Source organism: Pleurodeles waltl, chromosome 4_1 (genome assembly GCF_031143425.1).
Source record: "Pleurodeles waltl isolate 20211129_DDA chromosome 4_1, aPleWal1.hap1.20221129, whole genome shotgun sequence".
Taxonomy (NCBI): Eukaryota; Metazoa; Chordata; class Amphibia; order Caudata; family Salamandridae; genus Pleurodeles; species Pleurodeles waltl.
The window spans coordinates 586,004,076-586,020,211 of record NC_090442.1 but is presented as its reverse complement, the minus strand read 5'-3'; positions in this window follow the sequence as shown (position 1 = coordinate 586,020,211).

Sequence of the window (16,136 nt, the reverse complement as noted above, 5' to 3'; positions counted from 1 at the left end):
ACCACGCCACCCCAGTTTAGACCCAGCCATAGGCAAATCCGTCTTGACCCTGTTCCTCATGGGAACAGTCCACCCCGAACTGCCAGGCCAGGTCCTCCCTGGACTGGAAACAAGCATCCTGGGACCGGTTTCATCGTTTCACCCTTCATCAGCCAGGCTAGCTTGAATCCAGTGGCATAGTGAGCCCGGGTCCCACGTCTGGGCATACCCGGCACACTTATGGCAGCAAAAGTAAAGCAAAACACACATGATGTATGGAATGCGGAACTCATCATACATTCACTCCCAGTCACAGATCTGGGTTTAATCCATCATTCTTTTGCTCACCATGCCACCCCAGTTTAGACCCAGCCATATGCAAATCTGTCTTGACCCTGTTCCTCATGGGAAGAGTCCAGCCCGAACTGCCAGGCCAGGTCCTCCCTGGACTGGAAACAAGCATCCTGGGACCGGTTTCATCGTTTTACCCTTCATCAGCCAGGCTAGCTTGAATCCAGTGGCATAGTGAGCCCAGGACCCACGTCTGGGCATACCCGCTGCACTTATGGTGGCAAAAGCAAAGTAAAAAACAAATGATGGATGGAATGAGAAACCAATCAAATATTCACTCCCAGTCACAGATCTGGGTTTAATCCATCGTGCTAGCTTGAATCCAGTGGCATAGTGAGCCGGGACCCACGTCTGGGCATACCAGGCGCACTTATGGCGGCAAAAGCAAAGCAAAACACAAATGATGGACGGAATGCGGAACCAATCAAACATTCACTCCCAGTCACAGATCTGGGTTTAATCCATTGTTCTTTTGCTCACAATGCCACCCCAGTTTACACCCAACCATATGCAAATCAGTCTTGACCCTGTTCCTCATGGGTACAGTCCAGCCCGAACTGCCAGGCCAGGTCCTCCCTGGACCGGAAACAAGCATCATGAGACCGGTTTCAGTGTTTCACCCTTTATCAGCCAGGCTAGCTTGAATCCAGTGGCATAGTGAGCCCGGGGCCCACGTCTGGGCCTACCCGGTGCACTAATGGCGTCAAAAGCAAAGCAAAACACAAATGATGGACGGAATGCGGAACCAATCAAACATTTACTCCCAGTCACAGATCTGGGTTTAATCCATCGTTCTTTTGCTCTCCATGCCACCCCAATTTAGACCCAGCCATATGCTAATCAGCCTTGACCCTGTTCCTCATGGGAACCGTCCAGCCCGAACTGCCAGGCCAGGTCCTCCCTGGACCGGAAACAAGCATCCTGGGACCGGTTTCAGGGTTTCACCCTTCATCAGCCAGGCTATCTTGAATCCAGTGGCATAGTGAGCCCGGGACCCACGTCTGGGCATACCAGACGCACTTATGGCGGCAAAAGCAAACCAAAACACAAATGATAGACGGAATGCGGAACCAATCAAACATTCACTCCCAGTCACAGATCTGGGTTTAATCCATAGTTCTTTTGCTCACCATGCCACCCCAGTTTAGACCCAGCCATATGCAAATCAGTCTTGACCCTGTTCTTCATGGGAAGAGTCCAGCCCGAACTGCCAGGCGAGGTCCTCCCTGGACCGGAAACAAGCATCCTGGGACCGGTTTCAGAGTTTCACCCTTCATCAGCCAGGCTAGGTTGAATCCAGAGCCATAGTGAGCCCGGGACCCACGTCTGGGCATACCCGGTGCACTTATGGTGGCAAAAGCAAAGCAAAACACAAATGTTGGAAGGAATGCGGAACTAATCAAATATTCACTCCCAGTCACAGATCTGGGTTTAATCCATCGTTCTTTTGCTCACCAGGCCACCCCAGTTTAGACCCAACCATATGCAAATCAGTCTTGACCCTGTTCCTCATGGGAACAGTCCTGCCCGAAATGCCAGGCCAGGTCCTCCCTGGACCGGAAACAAGCATCCTGGGACCGGTTTCAGGGTTTCACCCTTCATCAGCCAGGCTAGCTTGAATCCAGTGGCATAGTGAGCCCGGGACCCACGTCTGGGCATACCAGGCGCACTTATGGCGGCAAAAGCAAAGCAAAACACAAATGATGGACGGAATGCAGAACCAATCAAACATTCACTCCCAGTCACAGATCTCGGTTTAATCCATTGTTCTTTTGCTCACCATGCCACCCCAGTTTAGACCCAGCCATATGCAAATCAGTTTTGACCCTGTTCCTCGTGGAAACTGTCCAGCCCGAACTGCCAGGCCAGGTCCTCCCTGGACCGGTTTCAGGGTTTCACCCTTCATCAGCCAGGCTAGCTTGAATCCAGTGGCATAGTGAGCCGGGGACCCACGTCTGGGCCTACCCGGTGCACTAATGGCGTCAAAAGCAAAGCAAAACACAAATGATGGACGGAATGCGGAACCAATCAAACATTCACTCCCAGTCACAGATCTGGGTTTAATCCATCGTTCTTTTGCTCACCATGCCACCCCAGTTTAGACCCAGCCATAAGCAAATCAGCCTTGACCCTGTTCCTCATGGGAACAGTCCAGCCCGAACTGCCAGGCCAGGTCCTCCCTGGACCGGAAACAAGCATCCTGGGACCGGTTTCAGGGTTTCACCCTTCATCAGCCAGGCTAGCTTGAATCCAGTGGCATGGTGAGCCCGGGACCCACGTCTGGGCATACCAGACGCACTTATGGCGGCAAAAGCAAAGCAAAACACAAATGATAGACGGAATGCGGAGCCAATCAAACATTCACTCCCAGTCACAGATCTGGGTTTAATCCATCGTTCTTTTGCTCACCATGCCACCCCAGTTTAGACCCAGCCATATGCAAATCAGTCTTGACCCTGTTCCTCATGGGAAGAGTCCAGCCCGAACTGCCAGGCCAGCTCCTCCCTGGACCGGAAACAAGCATCCTGGGACCGGTTTCAGAGTTTCACCCTTCATCAGCCAGGCTAGCTTGAATCCAGTGGCATAGTGAGCCCGGGACCCACGTCTGGGCATACCCGGTGCACTTATGGTGGCAAAAGCAAAGCAAAACACAAATGATGGATGGAATGCGGAACTAATCAAATATTCACTCCCAGTCACAGATCTGGTTTTAATCCATCGTTCTTTTGCTCACCAGGCCACCCCAGTTTAGACCCAGCCATATGCAAATCAGTCTTGACCCTGTTCCTCATGGGAACAGTCCAGCCCGAACTGCCAGGCCAGGTCCTCCCTGGACCGGAAACAAGCATCCTGGGACCGGTTTCAGGGTTTCACCCTTCATCAGCCAGGCTAGCTTGAATCCAGTGGCATAGTGAGCCCGGGACCCACGTCTGGGCATACCAGGCGCACTTATGGCGGCAAAAGCAAAGCAAAACACAAATGATGGACGGAATGCGGAACCAATCAAACATTCACTCCCAGTCACAGATCTCGGTTTAATCCATCGTTCTTTTGCTCACCATGCCACCCCAGTTTAGACCCAGCCATATGCAAATCAGTTTTGACCCTGTTCCTCATGGAAACTGTCCAGCCCGAACTGCCAGGCCAGGTCCTCCCTGGACCGGAAAGAAGCATCCTGGGACCGGTTTCAGGGTTTCACCCTTCATCAGCCAGGCTAGCTTGAATTCAGTGGCATAGTGAGCCCGGGACCCACGTCTGGGCATACCTGGTGCACTTATGGTGGCAAAACCAAAGCAAAACACAAATGCTGGACGGAATGTGGAACCAATCAAATATTCACTCCCAGTCACAGATCTGGGCTAAATCCATCGTTCTTTTGCTCACCATGCCACCCCAGTTTAGACCCAGCCATATGCAAATCAGTCTTGACCCTGTTCCTCATGGGAACAGTCCAGCCCGAACTGCCAGGCCAGGTCCTCCCTGGACCGGAAACAAGCATCCTGGGACCGGTTTCAGGGTTTCACCCTTCATCAGCCAGGCTAGCTTGAATCCAGTGACATAGTGAGCCCGGGACCCACGTCTGGGCATACCAGACGCACATATGGCGGCAAAAGCAAAGCAAAACACAAATGATGGACGGAATGCGGAACCAATCAAACATTCACTCCCAGTAACAGATCTCGGTTTAATCCATTGTTCTTTTGCTCACCATGCCACCCCAGTTTAGACCTAGCCATAGGCAAATCAGTCTTGACCCTGTTCCTCATGGGAACAGTCCACCCCGAACAGCCAGGCCAGGTCCTCCCTGGACTGGAAACAAGCATCCTGGGACCAGTTTCATCGTTTCACCCTTCATAAGCCAGGCTAGCTTGAATCCAGTGGCATAGTGAGCCCGGGTCCCACGTGTGGGCATACCCGGCGCACTTATGGCAGCAAAAGTAAAGCAAAACACACATGATGGATGGAATGCGGAACCAATCATACATTCACTCCCAGTCACAGATCTGGGTTTAATCCATCGTTCTTTTGCTCACCATGCCACCCCAGTTTAGACCCAGCCATATGCAAATCAGTCTTGACCCTGTTCCTCATGGGAAGAGTCCAGCCCGAACTGCCAGGCCAGGTCCTCCCTGGACCGGAAACAAGCATCCTGGGACCGGTTTCATCGTTTCATCCTTCATCAGCCAGGCTAGCTTGAATCCAGTGGCATAGTGAGCCTGGGTCCCACGTCTGGGCATACCCGGCACACTTATGGCAGCAAAAGCAAAGCAAAACACAAATGATGGACAGAATGCGGAACCAATCAAACATTCACTCCCAGTCACAGATCTGGGTTTAATCCATCGTTCTTTTGCTCACAATGCCACCCCAGTTTACACCCAGCCATATGCAAATCAGTCTTGACCCTGTTCCTCATGGGTACAGTCCAGCCCGAACTGCCAGGCCAGGTCCTCCCTGGACCGGAAACAAGCATCATGAGACCGGTTTCAGTGTTTCACCCTTTATCAGCCAGGCTAGCTTGAATCCAGTGGCATAGTGAGCCCGGGGCCCACGTCTGGGCCTACCCGGTGCACTAATGGCGTCAAAAGCAAAGCAAAACACAAATGATGGACGGAATGCAGAACCAATCAAACATTCACTCCCAGTCACAGATCTGGGTTTAATCCATCGTTCTTTTGCTCACCATGCCACCCCAGTTTAGACCCAGCCATATGCTAATCAGCCTTGACCCTGTTCCTCATGGGAACCGTCCAGCCCGAACTGCCAGGCCAGGTCCTCCCTGGACAGGAAACAAGCATCCTGGGACCGGTTTCAGGGTTTCACCCTTCATCAGCCAGGCTAGCTTGAATCCAGTGGCATAGTGAGCCCGGGACCCACGTCTGGGCATACCCGGTGCACTTATGGTGGCAAAAGCAAAGCAAAACACACATGATGGATGGAATGCGGAACCAATCATACATTCACTCCCAGTCACAGATCTGGGTTTAATCCATCATTCTTTTGCTCACCATGCCACCACAGTTTAGACCCAGCCATATGCAAATCAGTCTTGACCCTGTTCCTCATGGGAAGAGTCCAGCCCGAACTGCCAGGCCAGGTCCTCCCTGGACTGGAAACAAGCATCCTGGGACCGGTTTCAGAGTTTCACCCTTCATCAGCCAGGCTAGCTTGAATCCAGTGGCATAGTGAGCCCGGGACCCACGTCTGGGCATACCCGCTGCACTTATGGTGGCAAAAGCAAAGCAAAAAACAAATGATGGATGGAATGAAAACCAATCAAATATTCACTCCCAGTCACAGATCTGGGTTTAATCCATCGTTCTTTTGCTCACCAGGCCACCCCAGTTTAGACCCAGCCATACGCAAATCAGTCTTGACCCTGTTCCTCATGGGAACAGTCCAGCCCGAACTGCCAGGCCAGGTCCTCCCTGGACCGGAAACAAGCATCCTGGGACCGGTTTCAGGGTTTCACCCTTCATCAGCCAGGCTAGCTTGAATCCAGTGGCATAGTGAGCCCGGGAACCACGTCTGGGCATACCAGGCGCACTTATGGCGGCAAAAGCAAAGCAAAACACAAATGATGGACGGAATGCGGAACCAATCAAACATTCACTCCCAGTCACAGATCTGGGTTTAATCCATCGTTCTTTTGCTCACCATGCCACCCCAGTTTAGACCCAGCCATATGCAAATCAGTTTTGACCCTGTTCCTCATGGAAACTGTCCAGCCCGAACTGCCAGGCCAGGTCCTCCCTGGACCGGTTTCAGGGTTTCACCCTTTATCAGCCAGGCTAGCTTGAATCCAGTGGCATAGTGAGCCCGGGACCCACGTCTGGGCATACCCGGCGCACTTATGGCAGCAAAAGCAAAGCAAAACACAAATGATGGACAGAATGCGGAACCAATCAAACATTCACTCCCAGTCACAGATCTGGGTTTAATCCATCGTTCTTTTGCTCACAATGCCACCCTAGTTTACACCCAGCCATATGCAAATCAGTCTTGACCCTGTTCCTCATGGGTACAGTCCAGCCCGAACTGTCAGGCCAGGTCCTCCCTGGACCGGAAACAAGCATCATGAGACCGGTTTCAGTGTTTCACCCTTATCAGCCAGGCTAGCTTGAATCCAGTGGCAGAGTGAGCCCGGGGCCCACGTCTGAGCCTACCCGGTGCACTAATGGCGTCAAAAGCAAAGCAAAACACAAATGATGGACGGAATGTGGAACCAATCAAACATTCACTCTTAGTCACAGATCTGGGTTTAATCCATTGTTCTTTTGCTTACCATGCCACCCCAGTTTAGACCCAGCCATATGCTAATCAGCCTGGACCCTGTTCCTCATGGGAACAGTCCAACCCGAACTGCCAGGCCAGGTCCTCCCTGGACCGGAAACAAGCATCCTGGGACCGGTTTCAGGGTTTCACCCTTCATCAGCCAGGCTAGCTTGAATCCAGTGGCATAGTGAGCCCGGGACCCACGTCTGGGCATACCAGGCGCACTTATGGCGGCAAAAGCAAAGCAAAACACAAATGATAGACGGAATGCGGAACTAATCAAACATTCACTCCCAGTCACAGATCTGGGTTTAATCCATCGTCCTTTTGCTCACCATGCCACCCCAGTTTAGACCCAGCCATATGCAAATCAGTCTTGACCCTGTTCTTCATGGGAAGAGTCCAGCCCGAACTGCCAGGCCAGGTCCTCCCTGGACCGGAAACAAGCATCCTGGAACCGGTTTCAGAGTTTCACCCTTCATCAGCCAGGCTAGCTTGAATCCAGTGGCATAGTGAGCCCGGGACCCACGTCTGGGCATACCCGGTGCACTTATGGTGGCAAAAGCAAAGCAAAACACAAATGATGGATGGAATGCGGAACTAATCAAATATTCACTCCCAGTCACAGATCTGGGTTTAATCCATCGTTCTTTTGCTCACCAGGCCACCCCAGTTTAGACCCAGCCATATGCAAATCAGTCTTGACCCTGTTCCTCATGGGAACAGTCCAGCCCGAACTGCCAGGCCAGGTCCTCCCTGGACCGGAAACAAGCATCCTGGGACCGGTTTCAGGGTTTCACCCTTCATCAGCCAGGCTAGCTTGAATCCAGTGGCATAGTGAGCCCGGGACCCACGTCTGGGCATACCAGGCGCACTTATGGCGGCAAAAGCAAAGCAAAACACAAATGATGGACGGAATGCGGAACCAATCAAACATTCACTCCCAGTCACAGATCTCGGTTTAATCCATCGTTCTTTTGCTCACCATGCCACCCCAGTTTAGATCCAGCCATATGCAAATCAGTTTTGACCCTGTTCCTCATGGAAACTGTCCAGCCCGAACTGCCAGGCCAGGTCCTCCCTGGACCGGTTTCAGGGTTTCACCCTTCATCAGCCAGGCTAGCTTGAATCCAGTGGCATAGTGAGCCGGGGACCCACGTCTGGGCCTACCCGGTGCACGAATGGCGTCAAAAGCAAAGCAAAACACACATGATGGATGGAATGCGGAACCAATCATACATTCACTCCCAGTCACAGATCTGTGTTTAATCCATCGTTCTTTTGCTCACCATGCCACCCCAGTTTAGCCCCAGCCATATGCAAATCAGTTTTGACCCTGTTCCTCGTGGGAAGAGTCCAGCCCGAACTGCCAGGCCAGGTCCTCCCTGGACCGGAAACAAGCATCCTGGGACCGGTTTCAGGGTTTCACCCTTCATCAGCCAGGCTAGCTTGAATCCAGTGGCATAGTGAGCCGGGGACCCACGTCTGGGCATACCCGGCGCACTTATGGCGGCAAAAGCAAAGCAAAAAACAAATGATGGACAGAATGCGGAACCAATCAAATATTCACTCCCAGTCACAGATCTGGGTTTAATCCATCGTTCTTTTGCTCACCATGCCACCCTAGTTTAGACCCAGCCATATGCAAATCAGTTTTGACCCTGTTCCTCATGGAAACTGTCCAGCCCGAACTGCCAGGCCAGGTCCTCCCTGGACCGGTTTCAGGGTTTCACCCTTCATCAGCCAGGCTAGCTTGAATCCAGTGGCATAGTGAGCCGGGGACCCACGTCTGGGCATACCCGGCGCACTTATGGCGGCAAAAGCAAAGCAAAAAACAAATGATGGACAAGATGCGGAACCAATCAAATATTCACTCCCAGTCACAGATCTGGGTTTAATCCATCGTTCTTTTGCTCACCATGCCACCCCAGTTTAGACCCAGCCATAGGCAAATCAGTCTTGACCGTGTTCCTCATGGGAACAGTCCACCCCGAACTGCCAGGCCAGGTCCTCCCTGGACCGGAAACAAGCATCCTGGGACCGGTTTCATCGTTTCACCCTTCATCAGCCAGGGTAGCTTGAATCCAGTGGCATAGTGAGCCCGGGTCCCACGTCTGGGCATACCCGCGCACTTATGGCGGCAAAAGTAAAGCAAAACACAAATGATGGACGGAATGCGGAACCAATCATACATTCACTCCCAGTCACAGATCTGGGTTTAATCCATCGTTCTTTTGCTCACCATGCCACCCCAGTTTAGACCCAGCCATATGCAAATCAGTCTTGACCCTGTTCCTCATGGGAAGAGTCCAGCCCGAACTGCCAGGCCAGGTCCTCCCTGGACTGGAAACAAGCATACTGGGACCGGTTTCAGAGTTTCACCCTTCATCAGCCAGGCTAGCTTGAATCCAGTGGCATAGTGAGCCCGGGACCCACGTCTGGGCATACCCGGTGCACTTATGGTGGCAAAAGCAAAGCATAACACAAATGATGGATGGAATGCGGAACTAATCAAATATTCACTCCCAGTCACAGATCTGGGTTTAATCCATCGTTCTTTTGCTCACCAGGCCACCCCAGTTTAGACCCAGCCATATGCAAATCAGTCTTGACCCTGTTCCTCATGGGAACAGTCCAGCCCGAACTGCCAGGCCAGGTCCTCCAGGTGCAGTGGCATAGTGACCCACGTCTGGGCATACCAGGCGCACTTATGGCGGCAAAAGCAAAGCAAAACACAAATGATGGACGGAATGCGGAACCAATCAAACATTCACTCCTAGTCACAGATCTCGGTTTAATCCATCGTTCTTTTGCTCACCATGCCACCCCAGTTTAGACCCAGCCATATGCAAATCAGTTTTGACCCTGTTCCTCATGGAAACTGTCCAGCCCGAACTGCCAGGCCAGGTCCTCCCTGGACCGGAAACAAGCATCCTGGGACTGGTTTCAGGGTTTCACCCTTCATCAGCCAGGCTAGCTTGAATCCAGTGGCATAGTGAGCCCGGGACCCACGTCTGGGCATACCAGGCGCACTTATGGCGGCAAAAGCAAAGCAAAATACAAATGATGGACAGAATGCGGAACCAATCAAACATTCACTCCCAGTCACAGATCTCGGTTTAATCCATCGTTCTTTTGCTCACCATGCCACCCCAGTTTTGACCCAGCCATATGCAAATCAGTTTTGACCCTGTTCCTTATGGAAACCGTCCAGCCCGAAGTGCCAGGCCAGGTCCTCCCTGGACCGCTTTCAGGATTTCACCCTTTATCAGCCAGGCTAGCTTGAATCCAGTGGCATAGTGAGCCCGGGACCCACGTCTGGGTATACCCGGCGCACTTATGGCAGCAAAAGCAAAGCAAAACACAAATGATGGACAGAATGCAGAACCAATCAAATATTTACTCCCAGTCACAGATCTGGGTTTAATCCATCGTTCTTTTGCTCGCAATGCCACCCCAGTTTACACCCAGCCATATGCAAATCAGTCTTGACCCTGTTCCTCATGGGTACAGTCCAGCCCGAACTGCCAGGCCAGGTCCTCCCTGGACCGGAAACAACCATCTTGAGACCGGTTTCAGCGTTTCACCCTTTATCAGCCAGGCTAGCTTGAATCCAGTGGCATAGTGAGCCCGGGGCCCACGTCTGGGCCTACCCGGTGCACTAATGGCGGCAAAAGCAAAGCAAAACACAAATGATGGACGGAATGCAAAACCAATCAAACATTCTCTCCCAGTCACAGATCTGGGTTTAATCCATCGTTCTTTTGCTCACCATGCCACCCCAGTTTAGACCCAGCCATATCCAAATCAGCCTTGACCCTGTTCCTCATGGGAACAGTCCAGCCCGAACTGCCAGGCCAGGTCCTCCCTGGACCGGAAACAAGCATCCTGGGACTGGTTTCAGGGTTTCACCCTTCATCAGCCAGGCTAGCTTGAATCCAGTGGCATAGTGAGCCCGGGACCCACGTCTGGGCATACCAGATGCACTTATGGCGGCAAAAGTAAAGCATAACACAAATGATGGACGGAATGCGGAACCAATCAAACATTCACTCCCAGTCACAGATCTCAGTTTAATCCATCATTATTTTGCTCACCATGCCACCCCAGTTTAGACCCAGCCATAGGCAAATCAGTCTTGACCCTGTTCCTCATGGGAACAGTCCACCCCGAACTGCCAGGCCAGGTCCTCCCTGGACCGGAAACAAGCATCCTGGGCCCGGTTTCATCGTTTCACCCTTCATCAGCCAGGCTAGCTTGAATCCAGTGCCATAGTGAGCCCGGGTCCCACGTCTGGGCATACCCGGCGCACTTATGGCAGCAAAAGTAAAGCAAAACACACATGATGGACGGAATGCGGAACCAATCATACATTCACTCCCAGTCACAGATCTGGGTTTAATCCATTGTTCTTTTGCTCACCATGCCACCCCAGTTTAGACCCAGCCATATGCAAATCAGTCTTGACCTTGTTCCTCATGGGAAGAGTCCAGCCCGAACTGCCAGGCCAGGTCCTCCCTGGACCGGAAACAAGCATCCTGGGACCGGTTTCAGAGTTTCACCCTTCATCAGCCAGGCTAGCTTGAATCCAGTGGCATAGTGAGCTCGGGACCCACGTCTGGTCATACCCGGTGCACTTATGGTGGCAAAAGCAAAGCAAAACACAAATGATGGATGGAATGCGGAACTAATCAAATATTCACTCCCAGTCACAGATCTGGGTTTAATCCATTGTTCTTTTGCTCACCAGGCCACCCCAGTTTAGACCCAGCCATATGCAAATCAGTCTTGACCCTGTTCCTCATGCGAACAGTCCAGCCCGAACTGCCAGGCCAGGTCCTCCCTGGACCGGAAACAAGCATCCTGGGACCGGTTTCAGGGTTTCACCCTTCATCAGCCAAGATAGCTTGAATCCAGTGGCATAGAGAGCCCGGGACCCACGTCTGGGCATACCAGGCGCACTTATGGCGGCAAAAGCAAAGCAAAACACAAATGATGGACGGAATGCGGAACCAATCAAACATTCACTCCCAGTCACAGATCTCGGTTTAATCCATCGTTCTTTTGCTCACCATGCCATCCCAGTTTAGACCCAGCCATATGCAAATCAGTTTTTACCCTGTTCCTCATGGAAACTGTACAGCCCGAACTGCCAGGCCAGATCCTCCCTGGACCGGTTTCAGGGTTTCACCCTTCATCAGCCAGGCTAGCTTGAATCCAGTGGCATAGTGAGCCCGGGACCCACGTCTGGGCATACCCGGCGCACTTATGGCGGCAAAAGCAAAGCAAAACACAAAAGATGGACAGAATGCGGAACCAATCAAACATTCACTCCCAGTCACAGATCTGGGTTTCATCCATCGTTCTTTTGCCCACCATGCCACCCCAGTTTAGACCCAGCCATATGCAAATCAGTTTTGACCCTGTTCCTCATGGGAAGAGTCCAGCCCGAGCTGCCAGGCCAGGTCCTCCCTGGACCGGAAAGAAGCATCCTGGGACCGGTTTCAGAGTTTCACCCTTCATCAGCCAGGCTAGCTTGAATTCAGTGGCATAGTGAGCCCGGGACCCACGTCTGGGCATACCCGGTGCACTTATGGTGGCAAAAGCAAAGCAAAACACAAATGATGGACGGAATGTGGAACCAATCAAATATTCACTCCCAGTCACAGATCTGGGTTTAATCCATCGTTCTTTTGCTCACCATGCCACCCCAGTTTAGACCCAGCCATATGCAAATCAGTCTTGACCCTGTTCCTCATGGGAACAGTCCAGCCTGAACTGCCAGGCCAGGTCCTCCCTGGACCGGAAACAAGCATCCTGGGACCGGTTTCAGGGTTTCACCCTTCATCAGCCAGGCTAGCTTGAATCCACTGACATAGTGAGCCCGGGACCCATGTCTGGGCATACCAGACGCACTTATGGCGGCAAAAGCAAAGCAAAACACAAATGATGGACGGAATGCGGAACCAACAGATCTCGGTTTAATCCATCATTATTTTGCTCACCATGCCACCCCAGTTTAGACCCAGCCATAGGCAAATCAGTCTTGACCCTGTTCCTCATGGGAACAGTCCACCCCGAACTGCCAGGCCAGGTCCTCCCTGGACCGGAAACAAGCATCCTGGGACCGGTTTCATCGTTTCACCCTTCATCAGCCAGGCTAGCTTGAATCCAGTGGCATAGTGAGCCCGGGTCCCACGTCTGGGCATACCCGGCGCACTTATGGCAGCAAAAGTAAAGCAAAACACACATGATGGACGGAATGCGGAACCAATCATACATTCACTCCCAGTCACAGATCTGGGTTTAATCCATCGTTCTTTTGCTCACCATGCCACCCCAGTTTAGACCCAGCCATATGCAAATCAGTCTTGACCCTGTTCCTCATGGGAAGAGTCCAGCCCGAACTGCCAGGCCAGGTCCTCCCTGGACCGGAAACAAGCATCCTGGGACCGGTTTCAGAGTTTCACCCTTCATCAGCCAGGCTAGCTTGAATCCAGTGGCATAGTGAGCCCGGGACCCACGTCTGGGCATACCAGATGCACTTATGGCGGCAAAAGTAAAGCATAACACAAATGATGGACGGAATGCGGAACCAATCAAACATTCACTCCCAGTCACAGATCTCAGTTTAATCCATCATTATTTTGCTCACCATGCCACCCCAGTTTAGACCCAGCCATAGGCAAATCAGTCTTGACCCTGTTCCTCATGGGAACAGTCCACCCCGAACTGCCAGGCCAGGTCCTCCCTGGACCGGAAACAAGCATCCTGGGCCCGGTTTCATCGTTTCACCCTTCATCAGCCAGGCTAGCTTGAATCCAGTGCCATAGTGAGCCCGGGTCCCACGTCTGGGCATACCCGGCGCACTTATGGCAGCAAAAGTAAAGCAAAACACACATGATGGACGGAATGCGGAACCAATCATACATTCACTCCCAGTCACAGATCTGGGTTTAATCCATTGTTCTTTTGCTCACCATGCCATCCCAGTTTAGACCCAGCCATATGCAAATCAGTCTTGACCCTGTTCCTCATGGGAAGAGTCCAGCCCGAACTGCCAGGCCAGGTCCTCCCTGGACCGGAAACAAGCATCCTGGGACCGGTTTCAGAGTTTCACCCTTCATCAGCCAGGCTAGCTTGAATCCAGTGGCATAGTGAGCTCGGGACCCACGTCTGGTCATACCCGGTGCACTTATGGTGGCAAAAGCAAAGCAAAACACAAATGATGGATGGAATGCGGAACTAATCAAATATTCACTCCCAGTCACAGATCTGGGTTTAATCCATTGTTCTTTTGCTCACCAGGCCACCCCAGTTTAGACCCAGCCATATGCAAATCAGTCTTGACCCTGTTCCTCATGCGAACAGTCCAGCCCGAACTGCCAGGCCAGGTCCTCCCTGGACCGGAAACAAGCATCCTGGGACCGGTTTCAGGGTTTCACCCTTCATCAGCCAGGATAGCTTGAATCCAGTGGCATAGAGAGCCCGAGACCCACGTCTGGGCATACCAGGCGCACTTATGGCGGCCAAAGCAAAACACAAATGATGGACGGAATGCGGAACCAATCAAACATTCACTCCCAGTCACAGATCTCGGTTTAATCCATCGTTCTTTTGCTCACCATGCCACCCCAGTTTAGACCCAGCCATATGCAAATCAGTTTTGACCCTGTTCCTCATGGAAACTGTACAGCCCGAACTGCCAGGCCAGGTCCTCCCTGGACCGGTTTCAGAGTTTCACCCTTCATCAGCCAGGCTAGCTTGAATCCAGTGGCATAGTGAGCCCGGGACCCACGCCTGGGCATACCCGGCGCACTTATGGCGGCAAAAGCAAAGCAAAACACAAAAGATGGACAGAATGCGGAACCAATCAAACATTTACTCCCAGTCACAGATCTGGGTTTCATCCATCGTTCTTTTGCCCACCATGCCACCCCAGTTTAGACCCAGCCATATGCAAATCAGTTTTGACCCTGTTCCTCATGGGAAGAGTCCAGCCCGAGCTGCCAGGCCAGGTCCTCCCTGGACCGGAAAGAAGCATCCTGGGACCGGTTTCAGAGTTTCACCCTTCATCAGCCAGGCTAGCTTGAATTCAGTGGCATAGTGGGCCCGGGACCCACGTCTGGGCATACCCGGTGCACTTATGGTGGCAAAAGCAAAGCAAAACACAAATGATGGACGGAATGCGGAACCAATCAAATATTCACTCCCAGTCACAGATCTGGGTTTAATCCATCGTTCTTTTGCTCACCATGCCACCCCAGTTTAGACCCAGCCATATGCAAATCAGTCTTGACCCTGTTCCTCATGGAAACAGTCCAGCCTGAACTGCCAGGCCAGGTCCTCCCTGGACCGGAAACAAGCATCCTGGGACCGGTTTCAGGGTTTCACCCTTCATCAGCCAGGCTAGCTTGAATCCAGTGGCATAGTGAGCCCGGGACCCACGTCTGGGCATACCAGGCGCACTTATGGCGGCAAAAGCAAAGCAAAACACAAATGATGGACGGAATGCGGAACCAATCAAACATTCACTCCCAGTCACAGATCTCGGTTTAATCCATTGTTCTTTTGCTCACCATGCCACCCCAGTTTAGACCCAGCCATATGCAAATCAGTTTTGACCCTGTTCCTCATGGGAAGAGTCCAGCCCGAGCTGCCAGGCCAGGTCCTCCCTGGAACGCTTTCAGGATTTCACCCTTTATCAGCCAGGCTAGCTTGAATCCAGTGGCATAGTGAGCCCGGGACCCACGTCTGGGCATACCCGGCGCACTTATGGCAGCAAAAGCAAAGCAAAACACAAATGATGGACAGAATGCAGAACCAATCCAACATTTACTCCCAGTCACAGATCTGGGTTTAATCCATCGTTCTTTTGCTCGCAATGCCACCCCAGTTTACACCCAGCCATATGCAAATCAGTCTTGACCCTGTTCTTCATGAGTACAGTCCAGCCCGAACTGCCTGGCCAGGTCCTCCCTGGACCGGAAACAACCATCTTGAGACCGGTTTCAGCGTTTCACCCTTTATCAGCCAGGCTAGCTTGAATCCAGTGGCATAGTGAGCCCGGGGCCCACGTCTGGGCCTACCCGGTGCACTAATGGCGTCAAAAGCAAAGCAAAACACAAATGATGGACGGAATGCGAAACCAATCAAACATTCACTCCCAGTCACAGATCTTGGTTTAATCCATCGTTCTTTTGCTCACCATGCCACCCCAGTTTAGACCCAGCCATATGCAAATCAGCCTTGACCCTGTTCCTCATGGGAAGAGTCCAGCCCGAACTGCCAGGCCAGGTCCTCCCTGGACCGGAAACAAGCATCCTGGGACCGGTTTCAGGGTTTCACCCTTCCTCAGCCAGGCTAGCTTGAATCCAGTGGCATAGTGAGCCCGGGACCCACGTCTGGGCATACCAGATGCACTTATGGCGGCAAAAGTAAAGCAAAACACAAATGATGGACGGAATGCGGAACCAATCAAACATTCACTCCCAGTCACAGATCTCGGTTTAATCCATCATTATTTTGCT